The sequence below is a fragment of the Monodon monoceros genome, unplaced genomic scaffold, assembly GCF_005190385.1.
Source record: "Monodon monoceros isolate NGI ecotype Baffin Bay Population unplaced genomic scaffold, NGI_Narwhal_1 Super_Scaffold_13, whole genome shotgun sequence".
Taxonomy (NCBI): Eukaryota; Metazoa; Chordata; class Mammalia; order Artiodactyla; family Monodontidae; genus Monodon; species Monodon monoceros.
The window spans coordinates 15,951,880-15,976,102 of NW_021703769.1; the positions used below are offsets into that span (position 1 = coordinate 15,951,880).

A 24,223-nucleotide genomic window follows, 5' to 3' on the forward strand; every position below is an offset into this window, starting at 1 on the left:
CTCAGAGGTCTCTCCAGCACGCGTTTTTGGGGTTACTCCCATGTGCCACATGGCACGTTCTCGGTTGCTTGAGGGCAGAAACCGAGGCCTGTGATCTGTCACAGTCCCAGGGCCCACACGGGACTGCCTATGAGCCACAGGCCCTGGGAGACAAAGAAGGTAGGCACAGGCCCTGTCATTCAGGAAGGGCCACCAAATCCAGCAGGACGGACAAGTGAGCCAGCCATGTGAATACAGTGTGATGTGCTATGAATGCACTCACCCGCTCAACAAATGCAATGTGTCCCCTGCGACCTGAGCTCCTGGGACACAAACTATCCCATCCCTGTGAACGGGTGAATGATGCACCACATGGACGCCCCGTTCAGGCACAGGTGATTCTTCCAGTGCATTAATATTTTGTGCCACCAAGGAAGAGCCTGTCAATGCAGAGGACGCAAATCCAGATGAACTCAGCGAGCAGTGGAGGAATCGGCGCTACTCCCCTTGCGCATTCACCCCACCTTCTTACTCTCATCCTGTCTGGCCACATGTCTTGGCATGAAAGCGCTTTCCGCATGCTTCTCCCCAGTCCTCGTGCATTTTGCCATTGTCTCTGTAACCCAGCGGTGTTACACCCCCTTCCATCAAGCTACTTTCCCAGTTCTTACTGAGAGCTTTTTCATGGTGCAGGAATATGCATTAGGGTAGTTACAGTTTTCTGGCTACAAAGTTGCAGAGGTCTTGAGAGGTCTGCCCTAGCCCTATTTTTCCTGTAAGCTCTGCTATATTTAGGATTTTGCAGCCATTTCAGGACTGGATCTCTCATATCACAGCAGAAACGTCTGTACTGATTAAGTATCTGGTATGTGCTCAGCCCTGTACTGGACACTGGAGATTCACAGTGACTAATATCGGTGGGGTCCCTGCCCCACGGAGCTGACAGTCTCATGGGGGAGACATTGATCAATTCCACAACTAAATCAGTATGTAGTCACAACGGTGACGAGTGCTGAAAGGAAAGCCACAGGCCATGGGGAGGTTGTCAGAGGCAGACCGGGGATCCAGAGAAGCCTCTCTCTGGCTGCGGTGAAGGAGGTTGGGGAGGGGTGAGGAGGGCAGGGAAGGATGTACTTGAGATGCAGGCAGGGGCCAGGCTGGGGTAGGACTTGAATGCCAGGTGAAGACGTTCGGATTTGATCCTGAGGGTCGCTGGGAACCCAGAAAGGCAGATCAGCGACTTGAATTTTATAAAGGCCAGCCCGGCAGGTATGTGGCAGGTGGCAGCTTCCAGGTAAAAAGTGACACCACCACCATCCCAGATTTGGGTAGATGGAAAGTAAGAGATGGCTGCGAGAGTTGCAAAGGGAGAGAGGCAGGATTTGGGACTGGTCATGGCATGGGGTCAAGGGTGGCACTGGATGGCCAATGAGGTTCACGGGCTGGTCAAGTGGGAGAAGAGGCAGGTCCAGCCAGGTGGGGAGGAGAGGTCAGCTGTGAACAGGCTGAGCTTGGACCCAGCATCCTAGTGGGGTCTTCACATGGGGACGGTCGATTACATGGTCTGGTACTTAGAGAAGGGGACCGAGCAGTGGAACATGGCCTGGGGTCCTAGAAGTATCCAGCCACAACGGAGAACCAGGGAGAGAGAGAGAGAGAGAGAGAGAGAGCCTGCAAAGGAGGCCGGCGGGGAGGGGGGGGCGCTGAGCAGTGAGGACCCCAGGAGCATCACCGTCACACTGAGGAAGCAGAGGAGCGGGAGGGTTTCAGGACAAAGGGGTGGCCAGTTGATCTAACACGGCTAAATGCCAAGTATGACAGGCAGAACATGCCCGATGACTTTGGCAACGTGGAGGCCACCCCGGCCCCCCACGTGGACTCGTTTTGTAGTCAGGGGGGTTGGCAGAGGCCAGAGTAAATGCGAGGGGAGGGAATACAGACAACCAGGGCCGATGACTCCTTCTAGAAGCTCCGCTGGGAGCACGAGGGGAGAGATGGGACAGCAGGCAGGTGTCGAAGGACGACTTTCTTTTAGATGCTGAAGTACAATTGTGGAGGATGGGCGCTCCTGTCACAGTAATGCCCCCATGGGGACGTTTACTGCAGATCTGATGGGCGACAACACGGCCCTGCCACTCACCGGCCACGTTCTCACCCTCCGTCTCAAGTGATCCTTTTAACAGCCCTGCGAGGCAGGTGCTCTGCTCTCCCACTTTACGGAGGAGCAAATGGGGTCTCAGAGGTGAATCAACTGCTCCGTGTCCGCAGCTCAGATGGAGCAGGGTCGGGATCCCAGCCCAGGTCTGCCTGACCCCAAAGTCTGAGCTCTTCTCAGTACTGAGGGCGGAGGGGTGCAGCACGGGACCGGCGGGCCCACGGTTAGAGCGCCCCGAGGGAGCGGTGCTGTTATCGCTGCACAGGGGCGGCACCACAGCATATCTGCCTTGTTTTGACTCCTGGAGCCTTCTGTGTCTCTGGGAAAGATTGGGAGGGGATGACAAACCACCAGGAAACTGCTGCGATTAAAACAAGGCTGGAGACGAAGTTTGGGGTCCAGAGTCAGCACGATGGTCACCCCTGGGAGCCAGGGGCCTGCTAGGACTCAGGTGCACCGGGGTCAAGGCAGGGATAAAGCTGGGGGGCCCCCAGAGGACAGATCACAGGCAATGAGGGCTTGGTCCTGCAGGCAGTGGGAGCCTGGGTGGCTGTGAACAGCAGACGGCCCAACAGATTTCCTGCGCTCAGGTTAAGAGACCAGAGGCAGGATCACCAGGTACATGGGGCAGACGTCATGGACACGAGAGAGCTGAGGAAGGAGCCACCACCCTAGGTCACAGGAGGCGGATAACCTGTCGAGGCTGTGAAGCCTCCATCTTCCTGAATTTGATCTTCAGCTCCTCTTGGAAGGGGGCCTGGTGCTGCCTGGGGCTGAGCCACATTCTGGGAAGGTGCATCTGCTTAGCTGGCAGGCAGCCTCCGCTTCCCCAGCTGAGTGGCAGGAAGGGTGTAGTTTACGTCCTTATCTCCTTGTCTGTCTGTCTACCCCACAGGAATGTAAGCTCCATGAATCAGGGATTGTCATCTGCTCAGGGCTTGGGAGAGTGCCCGGTACACAGTAAGGGCTCAATAAAAGTTTACAGAATGAATGAAAAAGTACAGGAATGAATCCTGGTGAAGGGAAGCTGAGCAATTGCCTACGTCTTGTTTGAAGTCTTGCAGCTTTAAGCACCAGAGTCAAATTTAGGACCGGAAAAGGGGGTTCTTTCTTTCCAGCAATGAGTTCCCTTTCTCATTCCCAGTCCAGCCTCCACCACTATAACCAGTCCAGTCCCACCCCCAGCCCAGACCACTGCCAGGGACTCCGCCAGACCACCGTCCTCAGCGCCTCCCTCTGGGGATGGGGCAGCTCTGACGCCCTGCAGGCCCAGCTCCCTCTGCCTGGAACCCAATTTGCCTCCCTTCTCAGGACTCCGCTCAAAGGTCAGCACCTCCAGGGAGGCCTTCTCGGGCTCTCCCACCTCAACCAGGGTCCCCAGGTGACTGTCTCTCATGGACTTTGTTATTTTTTCCATCTGCCTTGCCATACTTGTAATCATACATTCACCAGCGTGTGGACGCTGTTCTGGTAGTGTGCTCCGTCCGTGAAGGGCGGGGACCGTGGCTGCTTTGCTCGGAGCCGTTTCCCCGGTGCCCAGCCCCAGGCCTGGCACACAGCAGCCACTCAGTAAATGTTGAAGGAGGGATCCAGGTAGCCCTGGAAGCTCTGGGCTCCAGGGCAGCAGCCTCCCGAAGCTCCAGGCCAGCCCCATGGAGACTGAACCCTCAGTGGGACCCGCCTCCCACGTCTTCCCTCTCCAGAGCATGGAGGTGCGTCACAGCTAGGTCCCCGCTTCCTTCAAGCCTCTCCCCACCCTGCTCCCCACTGGCAGTCCCCACACCACAGGTTCTCGCCTCTTTGCCGTTGTTATCCTCTTCCTTCAGCCATTGATGCCTCTCCCATCCCCACATGTCTAGAGATTGGCTGAAGTCAGCTGGCCCTGGTGTGCCCCTTGGGACCCGCGTGATTGACTGATTGATTACCCATTCCCTCTCTCTGGGCTTCCTCAATTGAGGGGCTCTAGGGATTCCCCTGGCACTCCAGTGGTTAAGACTTCCACTTGCACTACAGGGGGCACGGGTTTGATCCCTGGTCAGGGAACTAAGATCCCACATGCCGCGCAGCACCGCCAAAAAAACAAAAACCAACCAAAGAGAAAAACAAAACAAAACCCAAAAGCAAACAAAAATAAAAACGAGGGGCTCTAAAGGTGGCCGAAGTGGAATCAGATTTGCATTTCAGAAAGCTACACTAGCTGACCCGGTGGGGACGAACCAGCTCATGAGTGAACCAGCGGGGGGAAAGGCAGAGGCAGGGAGACAAGTTCAGAGGCTTTGCACCAGCGCAGGCCATGACAGGGGATGCTGAGCTGGGGTTCGGCAGTGGGCCTGAAGCTGGGGGCAGTGGAAGTACGAGGGCTTCGGGAGGTGGGCTCAGCATGGCTCAGAGATTTCTGGCAGGTGGCGGGACCCCACAGAAGAGGGAAACACAAGGAAACAGAAGGGTTACTCACCTCCCTCCTCCTTAACGCTTAACATTCTACATTCAGAATTAGCACATGTGCTAATTAAAACCATCTTTCTGAAGAATTTATTATAGGATACTCCAAGCTAATTATAAATTCTCTGTAGCTGATCCTAAGTGATGTGCTAATGTGGTGTTGAAATCTCTTTGGCCATGCTCGTTTAAATTATTCATCAGGCCCTGCAACAGTTGTGAACTGTAATTTAAACAGTCAGCTCATGAATATTCAATTAACACAACAAACACTGGCATGTTTTACTGCCTTGCCGCTCAATATTTTGTATCCTCACCCGTGTTTACATGTTTTTATGAACTCTCGAGAAAAGTGCTGCCTGTTGAAGTCCCTGGTTAAGTGGAGATTGAAACGCTGGGGAGGGGGCAGGAGGCAGCAGGCATTGTTTCTGACAACCCTTCTCAAAAGAGTTGTGGGTGATCAGGCTGGAAGGGGCCTGATCACCTTCCAGATGGGAGGCCCAGAGAGGGCAAGGACTGGCCCTGAGCTCACACAGTAGATCCAAGGCACAGATAGGACTTGGAGTTCAGGGGTGGTTCCCACTGCCTAATCCAACACAAATTAATTGGCAAAGCGGGTCTGAGGACGTCTGACTCTGAGTCAATGTTGGGAACGTAGAGGAGGCCAGGTCTTCCCTGCTCCCCGGCCTTCTGAGGGTCATGGGCAGATGTTGCCAAATCAGGTACAGCCGTTCAGGGTAACAGGCTGTTTTAGAATCCAGGCTGGCTCCACCCTTGAAAATCAGGGCTCCCAGCCCCCTCCATGGCCAGGTCAGAGGACTATGTGCCTCCTCTCTCCGCCGTGAGCTTTAGGGCCCCTGCAACCCGTAAATAGTTTTGAAGCTTCCATAAATGGCTTCCTCCTTTATCCTCACATCCTCCCATGAGGCAGGCACTATGGTGATTCCCATTTTTACAGATGAGAAGACTGAGGCTCAGAGGGCTTGCCCAGGGTAGAGCTCTCCTCTCCTCCCTCTCCTGAGACTGCACCCTCAAAAAATCATTTTCACAACTCCTAAGGAACCCATCCCAAGAGAGTTTCATAATAGAGAAAAGTCAGAAATAGCCTACATGTCTATCAGTAGATTACTTTTTACGTTCACAATGAGACAGCCATAAAATCAAATGTTATGCAGCCACTAAAAATAAGGGCACGACCTATCATTATGGTCATGGAAATACATCCATTACCTCCTGTTGCAGAAAATCAGCAGGTCGCAGAACTGCTCCGATAGAAGAGACTGGAAAGTACAGGAAAAGGCACCGTGTTATGGTCCCTTTTATGTAAATTACGTGTATAAATCACAAAGGTATGACGAAAAGATACTTAGCAAATGGTCAGGCTAATAATGGTTATCTGTGGATGGTGCAGTTTTAATGATCTTTTATTTCTTCTTTGTATTTGCTTCTGTTTAATATTTTGACTGTGAACATGTGCCATCTTTAGAAAAATCAATAAAGCTATGTTTTTGAAAGAAAGAAGTAAAAAATCTAAGAACACTTCATTTCAAAATTTATAGGGTACAGCCAAAGCCACACTCAGGGAAAAGGCACAGCTGTAAAGCTTTTATTATTAAACAGTAAATAGTAAAAGCAAACGAACTAAAGGATCTAAAGTGAAAAATCTAAACATCCACAGGAAAAAAGGAAGAGGGATTAATACACATAAAAGGGAGGGATTAATACACATAAAAGGGAGGGATTAATACACATAAAAGGGAGGTATTAATAAACATAAAAGGGAGGGATTAATACACATAAAAGGGAGGGATTAATAAACATAAAAGGAAGGGATTAATACACATAAAAGGGAGGGATTAATACACATAAAGAGGGATTAATACACATAAAAGGGAGGGATTAATACACATAAAAGGAAGGGATTAATACACATAAAAGGGAGGGATTAATACACATAAAAGGGAGGGATTAATAAACATAAAAGGGAGGGATTAATACACATAAAAGGGAGGGATTAATACACATAAAAGGGAGGGATTAATACACATAAAAGGAAGGGATTAATACACATAAAAGGGAGGGATTAATACACATAAAAGGGAGGGATTAATAAACATAAAAGGGAGGGATTAATACACATAAAAGGGAGGGATTAATACACATAAAAGGGAGGGATTAATAAACATAAAAGGAAGGTATTAATAAACATAAAAGGAAGGGATTAATACACATAAAAGGGGAAGTGAATAAATGAAGAAAATTGAAACATAACTCTGATGGTTGGTTTTCTGAATGAAATGAATAAAACAAAGTTGACAAACCAATAACATGGTTAAGGATGAGCATAAAAAAAACCGGGAAACTACAATACACAACTTTAGGAATATGACTGTGGTATAATCACAGGTACAAAGCCTATAAAAATTACATTATACTAAATACAATTCAATGGTGATAACTGTATAGATCTCAGTGTGATAAACTATTCATTTTCTGAAGATGGTATATAACCTGTATAGTGAATATATAGATTATACTATAGTCTGCATTTCAATACAGAAAAATGACGAAGCTATCTCATAAAAAGAAAACTACAGAACCATTTCACTAGTAAAAATATGTAAAAGAAACATCTTAAGTTACATAATAGGTACATTAAATCCAGCCTCATGTTAAAAAAATATGTGTGTGTGTACATATGTTTAAATATGTATGTATACACGCATGCCATACCCAATTAGAATATATTAATATGTACTGGGAACCCATTAATAAAATTTATTATCTCAATATACTAGGAAAGAAAAACGTATATGATCATCTCAATACATATCTTGGAGCCATTTGATAAAACTCCACAAAAATTATGAGTAAGCTGAAAGATTAGAAATGTCTTTTAAAATATGCTAAAAAACTGACTTTATGCCAAGGGTGAATTTAATCCCCATTTAACTGGGGGGGAAAGCAAAGATCACTGGTCACTGATATCATCCCTATTAAGTGAAAGTTTGACCCAATGCAGTGAAACAAAAAGAAATGAGTTACAACCACTGGAAAGCATCTTCTCTGTAGATGTGATAGCATTTCTAGAAATCCTCAAAACCTCAAATTCTCAAGTTAGAATTTGAGACAGCCAGATAAAAGTAAATATAAGAAATACACTGCTTTCTTATTTACCCACAAAAAACCAGAAAACGTAATTGAAAAGTTCTAACCATAATAGCAAAAATATAAAATTCTAAAGAATGAAATTTATAAGAAATATGTTGGACCCATACATACGTATGTATATACATATGGATATATACATATATAAAACTATAAAGAAAGCAAAAATTATTGAAATAAATGGCGATTCACATTGTTCCTGAATGGGACAACTCAAGAGTATAATGATATAAAATCTCTCCGTTTTAATTTGTGGATGTAATGAAATTCCAATGTAAAAAAGTATATCCAGGATTAAACCCAAGCAAGACCAGAGGGCATGAGTAAGTTGAATGGGAAACAGCAGACCACACATCATGTCACAAAACACAGTTGCACCAACGCCTCAATTCACACCCACGGCTGTGTTGGGGAGGGGGGAGTCCTGTACAACCTGCCGAAACGAGAAGGAAAGGACCAAGTACGACTTACAGATGGGCCAGTTCCCCATGTGGGTACACACCAAAAGTGGGTGATGACTCTATTTTAGCAACATTCGCGGCAGGTCTTGAAAGAGAAGAGAGCGGTAAAATCTTCCCAGGGGATGGAATGTGAGCAATTGCACCCCATCATCCACTTTGTGCGGCAGGAGAGGTGGCTGAGGTGAGACTATACAGTCCATTCTCATAACTCACGGTGGTTCTGTGCTATAAAGCCACCTCCAACACTGAATCAGTGAATAGTGAACCACCACTCCTAGGAGAAATAAGGGATTAGGTTCCTGCGAGCCTCTGGTCACAGGAAAAGATGATATTCTCATCAACCTATCAATATACAACCTTGTTTTATGTGTGTTTCTGTTTAAAAACACCTCATCTGGTATGTATCGTTGACTCATTAATATTGAATTCCAGGCACTGTCACTCATGTCTGAACACACCCATTTTCTCTGTAAATAAATTACAGCCTTCCTGAGCTTAGGGACACCAGGCAGCACTTCGGCACTACAATTGGGGGCCACTTTAAACAGTAAATCAGCCACAAAAGGCAAGAAAATGTGAAAAATGTGGCACTCAATAGACCTTGAAAAGGAGACTTGTTTACAGCATGAAAGCTGAAACAAGAAGGCAGAACATCACCCCCTGTGACCTCAGCAGGGAATGTGAGATTTGGATTACAAAGTACCATGAGCATTGATTTGGGGGTTCTAAACGAATTTTGGCAAGTAGATGAGTTGGCAAACACAGAAATCTGCCAATAATGAGAATCAAGTGTATACAGAGTCACAGCAGGAGCCCATGGCCTGGCTGGCTGGTCAGAGGCCTGGATGGCAAGGAGCTGTGAGCTTGGGGGCCAGTTGTCTGGGGTAGAGGCATATGGATGGAGTTATGGGAGTGGGCACAAAGTGCGATTTTTGAATCACATTTTTGCCAACCAGAAGGCATTCACCACGGGAGAGGCACTGAATGATCACACAGACAAGATGGTGCACCCGATGCCTTAACCAGTCTTCATCACCAGCCACCGCAGAACCGGCACTGGGCACATGGATGGAATAGCCCAGGTGCAGAGATGAGGCTATACGTGGACCCGATGACATGAACTCCCATGGACCAAGGCCAGTTTAGCTGCTGCTGCCTCTGACTATCCACCCTCTCAACCACAGAGACCAGTGCTGAGCCCCCAGCGTGGCACTAGTCCTTGGAGAGGTCACCCAGTCCTGGATGGTAAGTTGATTACATTGGGCCTCTTCCATCTTGGAAGAGCCAGTTCATCCTCTCAGGGACAGATATTTTGGGCACAGTCTGCCTCTCCTATCTGCAGTGCCTCAGCCAGCTCTCTGGGGGCTGACAGAAAGCCTGGTTCACAGGCTTGGAATCACATATGGCATAGCATCCCACCAGGGGGCCCACTTCACAAAGACAGAGGCATGGGGATGGGCCTGTCACCATGGGATCTATGGGTCCCATCACATATCTCCCCAGGATCTGGCCTCTAGAATGCAGGAATGGCCTTCTACAGGAGCAGATGAAGCACTAGCTTGGGGATAACACTCTGAAAGAATGGGGTGCTGACCTTCAGGACGTGGTACCTGCATTAAATTGGAGACCTCCACGTGGCTCTGTGCAGAATACGTGGGTCCAGGAACCAAGGGGTGGAAGCAGGAGTGGTCCTACTCTTCATCACTCCCAATGACCCACTAGGGGATCTTATGCTTCCTGGTCCAGTAATTCTGGGCTCTGCCCAGTTGGAGAACCTGGTCCCCAGAGGGGGACACAACAGATCCGGCTGCTGCCGGGGCCCTTTGGACTTCTTATATCTAGGGACGAGGAGGAGAGAGGGGAACTCACCATCGTGGCAGGAACTGGCCCTGCCTGGCGGGAGAAGGGAGGTCTGCCCTGTGGGTGCAGGGAGGAATACACATGTATCCCAGGTGATCCACTCAGTGCCTCTCACCCCTCCCTTCCCCACTGCGACTGTACATGGACAGGTGCAGCAACCCGGACCTGAGACGTGTATGTGTGAGGAAACAGACCTCTCGGGAGCAGATAAGACATGTAAGCCACCAGATCAGCGGGGGTGATAGAGGGGAATTGAACCAAGGACGGCACTGGAGGATGAGTACTGATCACATTTCCAAGAGCAGAGGCAGCAAGGAAGGCTGTCACTAGTTCCACTACATCTCCTTCAGGAACCGGGGTCCAGGGAACCATGGAGATCCCGCTCCCTCGCCTGCATGGAGAAGCAGATCTGTGTGGCACAAGGAGTGGACTGTGGTGGCCACGGAAACGCACCACTCAGCTCTCCTGCTGTGAGAACCCAGCTGCTGCTCTTCTGGCTCCAAGAACGTGCTCTCGCCAAGGCCACGCTTTCCACAGGCCACCCCAAGCCAGTGACTGAGCACACGGGGGTACTGAGGCAGGGCCATCTGGTGAGACATGCAGCTCCTCCAATGGGGATTTTGGTTCAAGGATCCCCCCTTGGCCTGGCCAAACCTTTCTTGAAACTATGCTGCTACCCAAGACTCTTCCTGCCCAATCCCTCTTCCTCCCGCCCTCCCTCCCTCCCTTCCTTCCTTCCATAGGTATAAACCTGCATCACAGTCTGGAATTCTCCCCACCTCCCGCCTTCTCCTTCTCCCTCTTCAACAAACCTCTTCCATGTCTAATCCCGTCTAGCGCTGCTTCTTGGTGGAGTCGAACTAATGCAACCAGAATCCCTGTTTGGGAGAAAACTGTACTTCTTTTGACTTGTATTGAGAAATATACCAATACCTTGCTCAGGGTGGAGGGTGGACCCAAGGATGCTCAGTTTAAACCAAAGGGGCCCTAAAGTAACCTCTAAGGAAGGCAGGTCCTATTCACGGAGGAGCCTTCATTCAGCTGAGCTCAGAGGTATGTCTACATCTGTAGGTCTGGGGACCAATGCTGAACTTGAGGGGATTATGGTGTGAGACCGAACCAAGAGGATCCTGACGCCGAACACGCCATGGGGGCAGGGATGAGACAGAGAGGTCATCACAGTGTCAGTGTGGCCAAGAGGGGACTCGGGAGCACAGACATGTGTCAACATGATGGGTACCCCCAGAAGACCCCCAGGGAAGCAACTTTCTCTACCAATATTTGGGCAGGTAGATTTCTTGGGGGAAACTAGAAAGGATACAGAGTCCTCCGTGTGGGTTGGCAGGGAAGAAAAACAGCTCATACACGAAGTGCTTAGAGACAAATAATAGCATTGTTATGGCTACCATGCTGAGCATTTTATAAGCATTATAGCATTTAATTTTCAAAACAACCCCGTAAGGTAAGGGTTATTAACATATCCATTTTATGCATAAGAAAGCTAATGATCAGAGGGGGTGGGGTAACTTGCTCAACACAGCAAGCAGCTGGAGGGACTCAGATTTAAATCCAGGTCTCCGGAAGTCCAAAGCCAGTGATATTAATTTTTGCAAATTACTAACCCCTTTTCAGCAGTCACAGAGACACGGTGTGAGTGTCCAGGGTAAGGGGCCGTAGCAGAGGCTAAGCTCCTATTCCCAGAGGACAGTTTTGTTTCTGGTGTCATTGGCTGGCCTTTGGTCACCTGCGCTGTGGATACCTGCGTGGGTGGCAGGCTTCCGCTATGTGCGGAACCTGGGCACAGAACCTGGTCCCTACCACACTGGGGGTTATGAGAAGATACAGTTCCAGTTTACTGTGACCAAGGTCGCAATGGTGGGGACATGCAGAGAAGGGCACAGTCAATTTGCTGGCTGGAGTTAACCCGCTTCTCCTAGCAGGGGCACAGCAAGTAAGAACACATCACGTACACAAGGCAGGTGAAAGGGGGCGGGGAGGAGGAATCTTATGTGGAAAGGCATAGGGGTCTGAGGTCTGGGGTTCCCAAGCGAGAAAAGGAGTCCTTTTCTCCTTCTGGGATGGAGGAGTGACCACCTCAGGCAGACCAAAGGGGCCCAGGATCTCGGGCAGGGGATGTCGCCCTGTGCCTTTAGCCGAAGCCTAATTCATCAGGTCTAGCTGCTGCCAGGGCTGCAGATGTCGCTTGAGTCTTTTGGTCCGACAACCCATACTCTGTCCGCTCATGATTTCCGAGAACAGGCTGTTCCGATTGCCCTTAGCTGGCACACTGCACAGTCCCCCAGACACAGCTAGCAGAACCCTGCCTCCCGGTCACACAGAGGTCCTGGTGAGCCCCCCGGCCCGGGTTCCCTTTCTTTTCCCCCGGTACATACTGTTTCTAATTCTGCATAGGCCCTTGGTGCACAATGAAAGCCTCGCAATCTAAGGAGATGCGGCCTGAAGTCCTTCTGATCCTAGGCTGCGGACGGTCCTCACACCAGGGTTTCTGCTTTAAGGCCTAGCCAAAAGGAGGCATGGGGGGCTGGGACGAGTCAGGAGCCATAGGCAGAGGTGTGGATCCTCTGCATCCTCTGGGGAAAAAGGTTTGCAACTGTCACAGGTGTGATGACATTCTCAAGGCAGACAGAAACGCAAGTGACAGTTCTGTGTGTCCTAAAAACGGAGAACTCAGGACTCAGCTGAGGAGGATGGCGATCCAGTGGTTTTGAGCGGGATCAGAATCCCCTGGAGGGCTGGTTAAACACAGGTTGAGGGCCCAGGAGGGGGCCTGAGAATCTGCATCTCTTAACAACTTCCCAGGTGATGCTGATCTTGCTGGCCTTAGGATCCTGTTTTAGATGTAGATACTGCCGGAGCCCCAACGAGAACAATTCCTGGGAGTGTTGACTGTGAAAGGTTCATGGCTGCCTCCTTCTCTAAGAATTGCCCTTGGCCAATGGGAGCCTTCCTGCCTAGGAACTTACGCACATGCCTCACCCATCCTGGCCTGTGACCAATGACTGACACCACACACAGGAGTCTAATTCATGCTTAAGAGCTCCCTGTGGAACCAGGTAGACCTCCCTCTGGCACGGATCTGGACACCACCTGGAATATCTCATTTTCTCCTTGCAAATATCCCTTGAGGAAACGGCAGCACAGAGAGGGTGAGCAGGTGGCTGAGGTCACACAGCTGATCACACGTCTGACCTTGGAGCTCCCACCCGACTCTCCCCCAACCACTAGGCTCTGAGCTGCAATGTTGAAGGCACAAGACACTTGGGGTCAAGGGAACGAGGTTCCTGTCCTGCCTCCACCACTTCCTGGCTGTCTCTGGACGAGCCACTTGCCCTCTGAGTCTCAGGTACGCATCTGTTAAATGAGGCTAATTCCATCTCCCTCCAAAGTTGATGAGATAAGGTGGGCCGTAAGATGGAATAGACTATAGGGTCCCCATCTGGCTTACTTACCAACAATAATGTAGGCAGCACTCTACAGTTTGTGAAGTGTTTACACACGCAGCATTTATTTTTCATTCATTTCTTCACTCACTCAGTCATTCAACAAACCCGTATCGGTCACCTGCTACATCTCACACAAGAAGCTAAGCACCAGGACCATCCATCCACACATCTATCTGGTTCTCACAGCCACCCTGTGGGGTAAATAGCACCAGCTCCACCTCACCTGAGGCTCAGAGAGAGGGAGTTATGCCCAAGGTCACCCACCAGGGCAGAAGAGACTCCATACTCCCGGTTAAGTGCTACCACTTGGACCCCGGCTGCCACCATCACAGCTGGGGCCACAGCCCAAGCCAGCTGGTGTGCTGAAATCTCTCCCAGGATGCCCTTCCTCTCGAAATGCTCTTGGTGTCTCGACTTCAGGAGTATATCGATGCTCTCTTCTGGAGCCTTAATATTTTGATGAGTTTTATTTGTGCTGCTGCCTTTTATAAAGACCCCGAGTTCTAAATGGACAAAGCCACAAGATGAGAAAAAGAGGGCATGGGACTGACTTTTTATTATCCGGCAGAGCAAGGGGAAAATGACTCCAATAGATCTCAAGTTTTATGTGCTCCAGACATTCTGCAGAGCCAGAGATGGTTTCTCAGCAATGCCGATGGTACATTAAAAGCTCATTTTCCCAAACGTGGTACTGAATATGCACTCGGAGGAATGAGCCATTATACTGGGTAATATCGAAGCTGCAGCTGACGAATGTTGCTGAGATTTTCCGTGAATTCTCCCTCGCGACTCGGGAGCAGGTCTCAGAGGGAGAGGTACTCTGCTGAGCTGGGCATCTGGCCCAGAATGGAAGTTAAATGCCTGGCCCTTGCACCCTTCGCGGCCAGAGGGTCACGGCTCCAATTAGGAGCCTGGCAAGGGGTGGGGAGGATGGACACCAGAGGGCACCTAAGTGATCGTAAAACATCACAACCGTTTGGTGAATCTCAGCAGAAGAGGTGGCAATTGGGTCTGAATAAGGACATCCAGGCAGGTGTGAAGTTTCCTCCCCTCAGGCTTCTGCTGCTGTTCTCTGGCCCCTAAGGCCCAGCCCCAAGGCCACCACCTCCAGGAAGTCCTCCCTGCTACTACTCTTCTCTGAGCTTGTCAGCACTCCTCTGCTCCTCACTCCAAGCTAGCACCTCACACTTCATGCTGTGGTTACTTATGAACGTGAATGGCTTGACCCAGAGTCGGTTAAAGGGGTTCTCTATCTTGGCTCATTCACCCCCTTGCTCATTCAATAATTCACGTGAAGGCTGTACAGGTTGGCTAATGGAGTGCACAGGCTGGGGAGTCAGCCCATCTGGGTTCAAATCTGGGCGCCACCACTTAGTGGTGGTGTAGCCAAGTGATTTATCTCTCTGTGCCTCTGTTTTCTCATCTGCAAAATGGCAACAATAATACCCTTCATCAAGATGAAGGATTAAATGAGATAACAAATAGAAAGGGCTTAAGTAGGTGTCAAGCATATAATAAATGCTACATAAATGTTAGCAGATTACAGATAATTCATCCATTTATTTAGAAAAAGTTCACCGAGAGGATATAGGGGTCAAACAAGGAGTGGTCCTTGCCTTCCAAAGGCCAAGATAAGGAATCTGTGACCACAGGGAGTGTGAGTGGTGCTCCAGGGGGCTAGCCATCATGGTTCTGTTCTTGGAGATGCTCCACATCAGTGAGCTGCTGGCTCTTGTCTGGCACAGGGGTTGTGGGTGAATAAGACAGCCACAGGGAGAGCCAAGCGGACACCAAGCTGAAATCATGGCTGCCATTACCCTTCCCCCTCCCCCAGGCTGTGAGCACCCCAGGGCATCTTTGAATCCCCTGTGACTTAGATACCACCCTGCAGGCAACCTCGATTCACCCCATATACGGCCTGAAGGGTGCAGAGAGCACTGGGCTTGGAGCCAGAGACCTGGATTCAAGTTCCATATCTACCCTTTTTCTCACTGTGTGACCCTGGACAATAATCTGCCTTCTCCCATTCATTCCGTCGATAAACAGAGATTGAGGGTTATCTGCGAGCCAGGCCCTTGTTAGATGCTGGTGCCAGAGAAAAGCATAAAGCACAGACCCAGCCTTCAGGCTGTGCCGGGCTGGTGGTACAGACGGGCATCTAAATGGCCAACCACATATTTCCATGAATTCAGACTGATCTCACCTTTATTTAAATTTTTGATACACAGTTCATCATATTTTTTGGTGGTAATTTTGGTTTATAAAAATACTGCATGAAAAAAATGACTTATCTTGATTCCTGGGTTTTTGGCCACATCCTCAAGTTTTGTGATGGAGGCAAGTACCTACACCCAGCCCAAAGGATCCAGAGAGCCTCCAAGAGAAGATGACTTCTGAATTGGGTGCTAACGCAGGAGCAGGAGTCCACCAGGTTGACAAGGGGGAAGGGGCTTCCAAGCAGAGGGAACAGCATGCGGTGGTTCTCCAACAGGGGTGATTTTGACTGGGGGCTGCTCCTAGAGGCCAGGGATGATGGGTAGAGGCCAGGGATGCTGCTAGACATCCTCCACTGCACAGAACTGCCCCCACAACAGAAACTGATCCGGCCCCCAATGCTGGTAGGTCCAAGAATTGTGAAACGCCACGCTAAAGCACCAAGGGGTGAAACATCATGGCGTCATGCTACCTTGGGCTGATTCCTTGGCTTCTCTAAGCCTCAGTTTCTGCATCTGAAAAATGGGGATAAAAATGCTGCCTACTTTAGAGGGTTATTGGGAAGAGGCAATAGCACCACATCTGTACACAGCAGGTGCTCAATAAATAGCCCTATCTTTTCCTGCTTTGAACACCCCTCAAACTTTATAGCAAACCCTTCTCAAAAGAGACAGCTTCCCTGGGTTCCAAAGAAAACTGGGACATGGAAAAGAATACGTTTTGTTCTTTCCCGACCTTCCTCTTCGAGAAAACCATGAGTCTTATCTCTCAACGGACGTGAGCCTGTTCGTAGAGAACTAGCCCGTGTGTTGGCTTATCACTGGCCTGAGTTTTAACAGGGACTGAATTTTTATGGCTGCGTTATAAACCTTTGCAAAAACCATTTTTAAACTAAAATACGCTGACAGGTTCTTAACTACTATAGCTACTAAATTAAGCATGAGGGATGGGGGTGGTGGTGGGGTGCAAAAGGAAACAAAAGTGCCCTGAAAGAGTCAGTGGAGGTAAAATAATGTTCATTAAAAATAGAAAAACAAACACACAAAAACATCTTTTGTGTTCAACTTCATACTCGTACATCATAATGGTTCCAGTAAAAGGCCATTTCCCCCTGAGATAATAAAAGAATTGAATTTTTCCTTATCGGTCATCTATTTTTCTAGCTGAAGCTATTACTCCCGCTCTGGGGTTGCTAGGCAACAAGAAATATTAATAGCAGCTTTTATTAGCTTAGCTTTTGCAGCCGAGTACCAGAATGAGAAAATGGGAAACATAAATGTGTTACATAAATCTTTCAACCTTTCAGAGCCGGTGTTAGTCTCTGTTTTCATAATGATTTATTGAAGTGATGGTTCATTTATGAGAAAAAGGAGTACAGGATAAGAAAACGGAGCAGTCCCCTGCAGGAGTGTTTGAAAATAAATAATTATAGCAGGGGAGCAAAAGCTGTTTAAAGCCATTTTTCCGAGTTTTATGAAATGTAAAAAGACATTTCTTTCGCTTATTGCCTCTAAAAAACAGGGGGAAGGAGTTTCTTATGGACTCTGCGGAATATAAAGAAACCTCTGGACTCCGGGTCCCCCCGCCCCCGTGCAGGAGCCTCAGAGGCCCATTTCGGACATAAGTACCCCACTCCCACCCCCAGAGGGAAATTAGCCAAAAACATGGCAACCAGGAAAAGTTCAGGCTGTAGAAGTCCTTGCAGACACCCTACTTTTACTAAGATGGATCCTTCCCCTGGTCACACAGCCAACAGGAGTTGGGTTCGGGGCCCTCACTTTCTTGGCAAGCAGTGGTACTGTCACTTTGCTGTTGCTCTCGAGCGCTGAGCCTTGACCAAGGCCCTAGTTTAATGAATATGCCCGTCCCCTGTCCACCCCCAGCCTCTGACCTGCCCTCCCCGACACCCACCTCTTGGACCAGCCCCACGTTGGCGACTCAGCCCAACAACGGCTCCAGCAAAGCTGACCCCAGGCATGTCAGGCTGGACAAACATAGATACCCAAACCTCATCAGTAAAATGAATAAATTAATAAATAGAGTAGCTTACATTTATTGAATGCCCACTGTGTGCCAGGCAACTGGGTACTTGCCTACATCTGATCATTGAATCCCCATAAGCTCCAATAAGGCAAGTAACACTACCTCCATTTTACATATGAAAAAACCTGAGGCGCCGGGGCGATTAACCCCTTGCTCTGGGTCACAGGGTGGAAGGTAACAAATGGTGGAACTGCGTTTTGAACTTAGGTTGGCCTAACCCCAGAGCCCACGCTCCTAAATACTGGGTAATACTATACATCAAGAAAACAAAACAAAACACACACACACACACACACACACACACACACACACACACACACAAAATATGATCACAAATTCCTGCCCTCCCCTGCATTCATGCCCTTCTGCAATGTGACTCTGCCATTTCTCCCTTCAAGAGGTGGGGTCTATTTCTGGACATGAGCAAATATGACACAAGCTGAGGTTTGAAGTGGTTGCACATCGGGGCCTCTTTCTTGATGCTCTTGGGAGCCCTGTGGCCATCACCATGTGAACAAGCCTACGCCACCATGTGAGGAAAGACCTGTGACCACGTCATCCCCATTGACCCCAGCCAACTGCTGAGATGTGAACAGGGCCATCCTAGGCCACGCAGCTCCAGCCAAGCTGCAAGCTGACCGGAGAAGTCAGCCAAGCCAGTCCGGATCAAAAGAACTACCTTGCTGACCCACAGAAGCACAAGAAATAGTAAAAGTTCATTGTTTGCTTTAAGCCACTAAATGTTGGGGTAGTTTGTTACACAGCAAAAACTAACTGATTCAATTGTAAAACAACGACAACAATGAAAAACAAATCATGCATTAAGGGCAATAAAATGAATGAATAGGTTGGACTAGGCTGGGGGGGGGGCGCAGGGAGAGGTGTCTCTACTGGTCCTGTGGCTCAGAAGACCAGACGACCAAAGGTTGGGGGTCTTTGGTCCCTTTTTCTTAGACTCCAGAGGGGATCCCCTGCATCTCAATTTGTGAGAATCAAATAGAGGGAGACCAAGTCTCCTGGGTGGAGAAGGAATAAGTCAGGGAAGGGAGGAGGACAGAGAGAGGAGATTGGAGGGGAAGAGTAAGAACAGAAAGAGAAGGGGGAAGGAGGTGTGGGGGGGGATGAATATTAAGGACCTTCCCTGGTCAATACACAGGCCCTGCCCATAAGCTCTGAGCCCTGCCCCCAGGCTCCAGACCCTAAACCAGGGCTGCAGGCTCTCTCATGGGAACCACCTCCAAGGCAAGGGGGTGAAACGCAACTAAGAAACTGCCCAGCCCTCTCCCCAAAAGTCCTTCCTAGGATGCTATCCAGGAAAGACCCTTCACTTGGTATGGCCCTCAGCCCTCTCTGTGCAGGGAGAAGATCCAGCCTTGGCGAGACAATTTGGGAGAGAGCCCTAGAACACAAAGGGTCTAAAACTACCAGTCTAGCACTCAGGATTTTAATCCAAGTTGATAAGTTTTGAGCCCCCCAGGCTAGTGGCATGTGTTGCGGTGGTAGCAGGGTCTCTCCAACCCCAAAACCATATGCTTATCCAGAGTGTCACAGCTGGCAAAGCAATTATCCCCATTTTCCTATCTGTGAGTTCACCAGAGATGGAATCCCAATCCACATTCTATAGATGGGAAAACTGAAGCTGGGAGAGAAGTGACTTATCCAAATTCCCAGAGAAAGCGGTAAACGAGAGTCGATGCTGGAGGAGAATGTTCAAACGACGGCTGTGCGCCACCCCTGTGCTAACTGAAGCCCAAGGCTGGACCACAGAATTTTAGTGACCCACAGGGCTCATCTTAGGGAGACCCCACATTTCCCAAATCACCGGAACCCATGGCTGATTCTGCCAGAACTCCCTTCCCATTGAGCCCCGTCTCCACCTGTCCAAGGCTCTCCCAGGAGTGTCTCTAGTCTCGAAAAAGGTACAGGTTCCCCAGGAACTTATCTGGGGGCATCAAGCTTTGTCCCTTCCCAGGATAATTCCTCTTCTGGGTAAGCCAGGACCATAAGCTCGAGCATTTCCCAAGGACGACTGCAAAGTAAATTATTTCAGACTTAACAGAGGCTGCGTAATAAATTCCACTCTTCTAGTTTCTTTGGGTATTTTAGAAACTGATTTATACATACAATATCTCTCTCAAAATGAGACAATCAACACAGGATAAAATTATTGAGTTATGAAAATAGGGGTCAGATGGAGGTGCGGTGCTTTAAATTAAACTGGCAAAATATATCTTTCATACTAAATTGACTCTTTTTGTCTTGGAAATGAATGTTTAATCAGTTAAGATGCTGAAGTCGAGGGAGAAGCCTTAAGCATATTTAATTTTGTAAAAGGAGCCCGCTGCTCCTTGTATAGGACTCCCGCCGGCAGCCATATCTTTAAAGCAGAAGAGCCGACTCCCATGCATGCTGGGAGACCACGCGGGCCGGGCAGGGGACAAAAAGGAATTGGTGGCCTCTGGCATCAGAGCCAAGAGGGCTTGGCGTTAATGAGATGGCTGTCAAACACCTTGGCCTCATCCACTGCTCCAAGGACCACATCCTTGACATCTCAGCCTGTGCAGAGAGCACCTGAGGCATCCTGGTCATTGGCGCATCCTCTGTGCCACTGGTGACCCTGCAGCCAAGCTGCCCCATCCCTTGGGCACCTGCTAAAACTGAGAGGCGCATGGCAGACAGCTGCAGATAAATTCTGGTTTTATGACCTAATAACTATGTTATACTCATTCATTCATAAAGTACATAAACTACTAGTCCTTCAGGAAGCAATAACCCCACATCTGAGCCAGCTGCCTCTTCTAGGGGGACAGAGCAACATGCACTGATTCTATCAGAGCGTTTACTGCATTTTCGAAAATGGGCTCTTCACCTGTCTCTCCACCTGCACCAGGAGTTCCTCAAGGGCATTTTGTAGATCCAGAGTTCAGAACAATGCCTGGTACCTAGCTGGCTCTCAATCAAGGCTGATCACTGTGGTTAAGTCCAAAAATGGCCTCTTCAAGACATCAGATTCTAATCCCTGGAACCTGTAAATGGTACTGTATTTGGAAAAAAGAGTCTTTGCAGATGTGATTAAGTTAAGGCTCTTGGGATGGGGAGATGATCCTAGATTATTCCTAAATGCCCTAAGTACTTAACCATCCTTATAAGAAAGGCAGAGGGAGATTTCACTGACAGAAGAGAAGGCGATGTGATGACAGGCAGAGATTGGAGTGATGCAGCCACAAGCCAAGGACAGCTGGCTATCACAAGAGGCTAGGAGAAGTATGGGATGGATTCTTTCCCAGAGTCCCTGGAGGAAGGTCACTCCTCCTGACACCTTGATCTTGGTCCAATGATACATTGGACCGGAGCTGTGAGAGAATAAATTTCCGGGGTTTTTTTTGCGGCATGCGGGCCTCTCACTGTTGTGGCCTCTCCCGTTGCAGAGCAACAGGCTCCGGACGCGCAGGCTCAGCGACCATGGCTCACGGGCCCAGCTGCTCCGCGGCATGTGGGATCCTCCTGGACCGGGGCACGAACCTGCGTCCCCTGCATCGGCAGGCGGACTCTCAACCACTGCGCCACCAGGGAAGCCCAATTTCCGTTGTTTTTAAGCCACCGAGTTTGTGACAATTGCTAGAGCAGCCACAGGAAACTAATACAATCACCTACCTGCTGTGAGCCGCCATTTCCTCACTGCAGTCGTTCCTGCCTCACTCGGAACTTGGGAGCATTACGTGGGATAATGTTTGTAAAGCCTCCTGCACAATGCTTAACATCTAGAGGGTGCTGACACAAATTCCAGCATCACCCACATAGCATGCACATCCATACACACAGACACACACCTTCAAGCTTCAGCTCAGACAAATTTAAAACAATTGTCTTCAAGGGTGCTTTGTCCCTCTTTGCCATATAGTCCCAATGGATGGACACGTTCTTATTTGGTTTCCTACTTGGTCCGGCAGCCTTCCCCTGGGGAAAACAGTTTGGCTTATCTTTCATTTCACAACGAGGGAATATAAAACCCAGTGAACCCTTGAAAACTCTCACTAATGGAAGAATTAAAGCTATCTGAATTTGTGAAGCATCTTAAACATGCACTAGTCTTTAAAGAAATCTGGAAAGTGGCTACAAAGTACCTATTTGGACTGAGCCCAACAAAAGCATTTTCTAGGAGGAAGGATCGGGGGGGGGGGTCATCTCTGATAAACAGATAATATCCTTTGTAATTATCAGAGCTATTATAACCAGGTGGCCCTACCAAGGTACCCGTGAGTATCTGCAGTCTGTTCCTTTAGGTAAATGAGACTAATGGGAAAACACTGCCGTTTGGTTACAGTGGGAATTCATTTTTATGACTAATAATAACAATAGCAAACATTCCCTGATTGTTTACTCTCTGCAAGACATTTGTTAAGACTTTACATACATTATCTCAGATACACGTCACTGCAAGAAAAGAGGACTGAAGCTCAGGATGTGGGACCAGGATTAATACGGGTCCGTGGGATGCCGGAGCCCACGCATTTATCACTAGCCCACACTGTCTCCACTGACCACCAGCATCCCAGACCAGTGACACTGTGGACCAGAACTGCAGCTAGACGCACCCCTTATCCACGGCCCTCCCCAGGGTACACACCAGAGACGTCTGCAGGGCCCCGCCCCTGCCTCTGTTACCATAAATCCCGAACCAGGATGGTCTGGAATTGTGAGGTTTTTGTTAGGAAATTAGCTGGGCAAGCAGCTAAGGTAAAAGCGTTGTAACAAAGTGGAATTAAAACCACATGGCTGTGGAATCCGCAGGTCTCAGAGAGAGAAGGGGAAGCGGAGAACCTGCATTATTGATGGGCTCGTTCCTCAACAAATGGAGCATCAATTTCCATTGAGCACTTTAGTCAGACCCTGAACAGTATAAAATGTGGGGCTTGAGTTGGCTTCCTCCCTCCCTCCCTCTCTCCTTCTCTCCTTTTACATCTCACTAGCTTCGAAAAAACAAAAGTGACGCGGCTCTCAAAAGTATACATAGAGTATACCAGGTTTTTTTTTTAAGCAAGGAGATTTGGCGGTAATAAGAGTAAACAATAAATAAATAAAATACAGTTAAGACTGTTAGACGATAAACTGTATACCTGAAGGTCCCAGGCATCTGCTAGAATTGGGCCACAAATTTGGCCATGACCTGTGAGCAGCCTCTGCAGAGATAAACATGATCCATCCAACATCATGTGATTCTGATGGGAAATCAATTTAGTGGCCCCTCCACCTGTCAATAGGTGTGTTTGTGACAAAATCAAGGACTGCTTCCTCCTGGACACAGTGGTGGGTCCAGCCATGCTGTCATGGTCCTCCCTGGAAGACCCAAACTGTCACCTGCCAGAGACATCAGGGAAGATGTTGGCTGCTGGAAGCCTTCATGCCTGCTGCGCAGATGACACTAACGATACTGCTGGAGTTCCTGGATCCAGCTATGCCTGAAACCCTTTGTCCACCCCTGGATATTTCAGTCTTTTTTTCTGCATCAGCTCATTTGAGTTTGATTACTGTCACTTAGGAATGAACTTAAGGGTTGTGACTAGCTGTGAAGGAAAAAGCAAAAATAAACACACATCACAGTCATTCAGGAGAAGTACTAGAATTCCCTTAAGGAGATTTTTCCCATTGTACAAAAAAATCTCTACTGATCTTCTATAGGTCTTGATTGTTCAAAGCAACCATCCATGCTGAAGAATCATACATTTCCTCAGCGTGGTATTCAGGATCTTTACGATCAGGCCCTGCTAGTTTCCACTCCTCTCTCCCTACATAGCTCCATGTCCTTTCTCTCCAGCCCAATAAAAAGAATGACCTACATGCCACTCCTAAGCACAGCATGAGGCTCCTGCCTCTTGCTTTTGTACATGCTGTTCCCTCAGCCTGGAAGGTCCTTCCCTTCCCTGGTCTGCCTGCCAAATTTCCACACATCCTCAAAACTCTAAGTCAGTAATCACCCTCCTCCCTGCTGGCTGAAGCAATACGATATTTTAAAAATAATCTGATTCTATTTACATGAAATGTGCATAATAGGCAACTATATAGTAGATCAGTGGTTGCCTAGGGCTAGATGATGGGGGAATTTGGGGATGATGGTTAAAGGGTATAAGGTTTCTTTTGGGGGTGATGAAAAGGTACTAAAATAGAGTGTGTTGATGGTCACACAACTCTGTGAATATTCTAAAAGCTACCGAACCATATACTTCAAATAAGTGAATTGTATAGTAGGTGAATTATATTTCAATAATAAAGACTTTTTTTTTTTTTTGGCCACACCAAGCAGCTTGTGGGATTCTTAGTTCCCTGACCAGGAATCGAACCCAGGGCCCCTGCAGCAGAAGCACAGAGTCCTAACAGTTGGACCGCCAGGGAAGTCCCCCTCAATAAAGTCTTTAAAAAATAAAAATAAAGATGAGACTATA

General features: G+C 48.6%; 1 protein-coding gene across 2 annotated transcripts in view; it reads right to left on the reverse strand.

Annotated features, from left to right (window-relative positions):
• The window catches only part of TOX2 (TOX high mobility group box family member 2), a 136,612-nt gene that overhangs the window by 22,600 nt on the left and 89,789 nt on the right, over positions 1–24,223 (reverse strand). The gene's annotated exons all lie outside the window — the stretch shown is intronic.